At 38.5% G+C, this 6,000-nt stretch overlaps 1 protein-coding gene across 1 annotated transcript in view; it reads left to right on the forward strand.

Annotated features, from left to right (window-relative positions):
• USH2A (usherin) overlaps window positions 1-6,000 on the forward strand; it is a gene marked incomplete at both ends in the record, with an annotated part of 619,110 nt that overhangs the window by 403,959 nt on the left and 209,151 nt on the right.

A 6,000-nucleotide genomic window follows, 5' to 3' on the forward strand; every position in this document is an offset into this window, starting at 1 on the left:
AGACCTCTTAGAAGATGTTGTTCTATTGACCAAGAGCCATTCTGATTCTAAATCTGATGGGGATTAGAGTGACTTTCAGAAGTCTAGATATGAGTTCAAAGGCATGGTATGTGAAACAATGTCAATCAAATATCAAATAGACTAATTTTTATAATACCCTTAATTGTGTTATTTTAGTGAGGATAAAAGGTAGAATCAGAACTATTTACCACCCTTAAAGCTTATTTCATTAAAAAAAAACTCTTATGAACAATAATATATAATCCTTTATCCACTTCTGATTGGCAACTACTTCCTGGGAGTAAGTTAGGAACTTTACAATGGTACTTCCAATCCCTTTGGTTCTCAAGGGTACCATTTAGTAAATGTTCAGCACAATACAGAAAGGGACATCCAAGAGTCAGAAAGCATTAAAGCATCTCTCAACCTATCTATGCTCCTTTTAGGAGGAACATTACAGACGCTGGGAATCTGACACCATGGTCACCAGCTGTGTACAGATGTGTGAACTGGAGCGCTTACATGCAAAATAGACTTTAGAAAACAATTTGAAACCATTAGAAATAAATTTTTAGATGCAAAGGTTAATTTAAAAGAATTAGTCAACCCTCTGTGTGGGTGATGGTCTCATAGACTATGCCATGCTGGTGAAAAGGAAAATGGTCTGGTCATGCGGCACCTACAGTTTCTCCTCCCACACACAAATAGCAACACTTTGCCCCCCTAAGTTTTGGTAGAGGAGTATGACCTCCTATCTACAGGTAAGAAGAGGTTTGCATATAAAGTCCAAAATATTGCTAAGTAGCAATTAGCAGAGTTCCTTTGTTGATCAAACTTATCCCCTGCCTCATCTCACTGTGAAACAAAGCCCAGTGGATATGATTAGAATTTTCATGCACAGAGAAAAAAGTGACTTTGGATGCCTGGATTTGAAGTGAATAGTATCAACCCTTCAATGTCCTCACCTAAGAGTAACCCTTGACTATGCATTAGGTGTTAACTCAAGAAACCCAACCATCATTTTTTATTTAAATCCCTTCCCTGAAGCTGATGACTTCTTTGTTTCTCTGCTTCCTGCACACACTACAAATTCACACACATTAGCAAAGAGCCAGAGGCTGGCCACTGGCCCCTCCAGGGTAAGTTACCAGTGCTTGCTCAGCCCCGAGATGTGATGACAGTGAACTCTATATTTTGGGTGTCACTGGAGATGGATGCCATCTCTGAAAGGATGTGCAATTGAGTTGACAAAGACTGAGTGATTGGCATTGGGCACAAGCAGTTTTTCTGTCAAGGCTTCAAAGCATTGCTTCTGAAACCACCCATGCTGACAGCTCCATGCCAGAATTGCACTTCATACTTGATCTTGGCCAGCACCTCCTGTTTGCCCACGTGCAATTTCCATTGTAGAAATGTTATGTATCATCTTACAGAATGAAACAGAGAAGACATTCGTGCTCACATTTAAATTTCACCCCCTCAGTAGGTAACTTTCACATCAACCATGGGCCCCAAATGCCTGGTGTTAATAAAATTCCTCAATAGTGGTATTTTTCGTGATCTAGCAAGCCTATTATTTCTATCAAGCTTGTGACACCGCTGAATCCAGAAAAGGTAACTGAGTCAGGAAATGAGCTATAGCCAGAGAAACAAATGCTTGAGTATAAAGAGGAGTTATCATGGGCAGAGAAAGGGGCTGTGAAGAATTTTAATAGATTTTCCTTTCAAATAATTTGTCATTTACTTCAGTGCGCCACCAATATCCAGTTCCATGCATTTTTAAAAATCTAGCATGCTGATGCCAAATAATAATAATGCACATTTCCTATGAATATTTTAAATCCTGTTAAATGTGTGTTAATAAAAGATGTTTGTTCCAGCCGACTTGGTCAGTGTAGTGTTCAACAGTTTGCAACCAGATAAATACAAACAACACATGACTTTTTTTTTTTTCTTTACATTCTCCTGGCAGTCCAATCATCTAGCATGTATGTCTGCAGATTGCAAACATGCATGAAGATTGTGTTAGGCTTGGGCACAAGTGATTAACAGAATCAAAATACTTGCCTCGCAGCAGAAATTTTTGATGCCTTAGACTAGAAATAACCCTCGCTCCTGATTATATTATTGTTCCCTCTCTTTCTCTCTGATGTCCTGGCAATTGTTTCTGTACAACATATACATGTAGAAATTGTAGTTGGCTGGAAGGGTTTCTTCCAACTTCAGCTTAAATGTGGACATGCTCTTTTGCCTAAAATCCCGCCCTGTGTAAAATATGAAATAAGCCATTTTTCTGTAAAGTTGTGATTCCCTAGGGCAATAAATATCAGATAATCTGTTTCCCTAGAAGTTTTTCAGGTAACAAGGATGAGTATGGAATATTGCCCCTCAGTCATTTAAAAGCAAAATTGTGGTATCACAAGCAGTGCAATGGGTCAGCCCAATGCAAATGAAATTTCTCCTAAAAATCACTTACCTGTCTCCAAAATAGATAAACAAATTATAGAGCAGGCAATTTACTTATCATATAGTTTTAAAAACTTTAAAGATATGGACATCTTTCCAAATTTGTAGCTAAAACTTTCAGAGTTAAGGCCTCCCTGGTGGCTCAGCGGGTTGAACACAGCGTTGTGAAGCTGTCCGCAGCCTCTGCACCATGGGTTCAATTCCCGGCCAGCCAGGGAGATTCCCATGGCACGGCAGACCTCTCCTGTCGTGCCTGCTGCTCACCTCAGCAGTGCTTTCGGTCAGTGGCCTGTTCTGCTCCCCACTCTGTCTCTGGTGAATTCTCTCACCCTCTCGCACCTCTGGCCTGTACCCCAGCTATTATACAAATAAAAAATAAATCTAAAAAAAAAAAACTTTCAGAGTTAGAATTTTAACTATTCATCTAAGAGATATTTTAAAATAAAACTTGTGGCATGAGGATAGTTTATTCTGCAGATAACTCTTCCACCCGTTCATTATATTGCTAACACTGAAGGTACATGAATTTTGAATGGAGAGGCTAAAAGATACAAAACCTACATAGTGAGATCTTCAGTGCCTTTAACATACTAAATTTACTACTCACTATATTATGCATTCTTATTATTTCCACATTTAATTGCACTATGAACAAAGGATGAAGTATTCAGGGAAATCATCCTGGTCTCTGGGTTCTGCTTTCATTCCCCCTCCCTAGTATTTTCAAGCCTTTTCCTGCCTTCATTCATCTTCCAGACTGTGGATGTGTACAAAAGAAAAGAGGTTCTATTCCAAGCAAGATAGGATGTTAATTAAATCTGTCTCTATCAGGACACTTTTCTTCTGTTGATGTGCTACTCATTCATCAAGCCCCAACTCAAATGTCACCCCTCCTGGGAAGTCTTCTTATGACTGCCTTGGAAGTTTGGGTTGTCCTTCCCTGTGGGCCATCCCTCTCTGAAATATAACTTCTCAAGTCCTCAAGCTTCAGCCCATAAATCTCTATATTTTCAGGGGTTGGTGGGAAGTCTGTATAGAGCGCGTACCCAAAAATTGTTCATGCAAGTACTGGCTACAGAGTTTCACACAAGCATATCCATGAAAACTCACCAGGCAAACCTTAACTCAGAACCTGCCACCTACCAGGGGCTGAAAGACATGAAACTCACAAGGGTGAAGGACACAGCTCTGTCCTGGAAGCCTCCCCTTCACTATAAGAGGAGGCAGACTTGAACCACAGGTGAGAACAGAGAGCTAGAACTTCTGTGAGAGCAAGCACAAGAGAAAGAGTGTTTTCCTCAATAGGGGGTGTCTGGAAAGCCAGAGAAGACCAGGAGAGGGAAAAGGCACAATTGCTAATTTGAGTGCATTTTAATATCAAGTTTCAAGTTGACTTCTTCACCATTGGATAGACAAAAGCAGAAAAAGCTATTGCTGGATGAGGAGACCCCTGGTATAGGTGACAAAGGGCAGCTGGCAGGGTGTTCTGCCCATGCATGGTTCCAGGGTAGAGAAGAGGAGGGCAAATGTAAGGGAAAGAAACCCCAAAAGCTATCCTACTTCATTGCCTTGATAAGAGCCCGCTGAATGTCCCTTTGAGTCAACATTGGTGACTTGAATAATATAATGAATGTCCTAATTAGACCTCTGCTAGCCCAAAACCATGTGCTAATTCAAAATCTTGTGGTGTGGGGAGAGAGGATATATAGGAAGAGAATTGCAAAGGGATAGCCTTTTTCTTGTTCCCGTTCCTGCATTCTGCACTAAGAGCAAAATATCATGAGTCCTTGTGACAGGGAAGGGAAATAAAAATGTGGTATGAAATTCAATGAATTGATCAAGATAATTCTAAAGCAGGATTTTCCAAATCATTTAGTAAGAGTACTTGTGCCCTTAGGAGTATTTAAAAATGTAAAACTATTAATGCTTGGCAAACATCTTTTTATCAGTATGTTTCAGAATTTAAAATCTCAGCCTGCATCTTAGGAGTGTTGAGTGTGAGAGAAAAATAAGAATATTTTTGTTTCTATTTTTAATGAAGGCATAGCATAGTTATATCAGATTTGATTTTATTTAATGAAAAAATGTGAACTACAGGGTTCAGTAGTGTTGCCTGATTATTCTGTATTCTCCTTTCCAAATACTTTCCCCAGTTGCTTTAAATACTGAGTTCTGAATTCTGGAATGTCTATCTTTTCAAACAATGATGCAGATATCTATTTAGCAGAAAGATCCATGATGAAAAGGAAATTATTTCATCTCCTGATTTGAGAGCAAAATGGCTTTGTCTGTATGTCCTTAAATATTCTATTTTCTAGATTCCACCCACCAAATGCTGACATTTCCAGATTGAAAAGCTAATATGTATTATTAATTTTACACCCTGAGATCAAAAGCTTAAAGTGACCAACAGAAAATTCTTTGAAAAGAGGGAATGATTTCCTTCTTAGGCCTTTGAATCCCTTTGGGCATATTGGGTGGGGCTCTTCCAAATGGGCAGTCTCTTGTCTTTTAGGATTTCTTACTTTCTTCATGAATACCCATACAAACACATTAACTTCTGTCCCAAATTTTCAGGAAAGATCCCTGGCCATCCAGTGCAAAATAATATAACTCTGTTCTGAAAGTCAAAACCTTCTTCCTAACCTAATGCTACTGTCCTAGGCTCAGAAGAAATAGAGGAAATAGCCCCAGTGTTGGTTCTTCTACCTGTAGAATTAAAGGATATCCTTTCAATTTCAACAACATCCTAGACTTCAGATCTTCCTTTTACTAAACAATGATGCCTAAGTCACACAGTCCATTCCCTATTTTTATCATTTGCCAAAAACCTAAAATTTCTTTTTGGTGCAAAATCATGGTGGCCATCCTTAATATTTGTTCTGGGATACTGCTGTGTCTCTTCATCATCACAAGATTAATATTTCTTTATTTTAATTTTATTGTCCTGTTACATAGGAGTCTTTTGTTATGAGCTGTCAAAAATCCTTTTGGGAATTAGTTGGGATATAAATAATAAATTGATAAAAGAATTCATGATTAAAGAGAGATAGACTCCATCCCTCTCCTCTTCTGCTAACATACCAGTAGTGAATATCAAAAGACTCCATTAATAATTAGCATATAATATATTGCTCTAGATAATTATAAATCCATATATTTGCCACCTTAATTTTTAATTCATTGGCAACTTTAGAGGATATTCATTTATGAAGTTAATATTACTGAAAAGAGCTTTCAAATTAAGTGAGGTTTTCATTAGAATGGCAATCAGGAGAACATAACAAGAAAACTGAGCAATCATGGGTAAGTCTGATAGCAAACAAGTGTACAAGACCTGGGAAAACGGCTGAGCATTACACCCACCCTGAAGGTATGAGTTGTTAAAACTGCTTATTCTCTCTCTCTCTCACACACACACTCCCTTCTCAATATGCACACCTGAATAGAAAAATAAATAAGCAGATCCCACCATTAACGATTTTATTACTCTATTTTAGGCTGGGGCTGAACTTTGGAAGCTGATGAACAAAA

This window comes from Talpa europaea (assembly GCF_964194135.1).
Source record: "Talpa europaea genome assembly, chromosome: 10".
NCBI classification, from domain to species: Eukaryota; Metazoa; Chordata; class Mammalia; order Eulipotyphla; family Talpidae; genus Talpa; species Talpa europaea.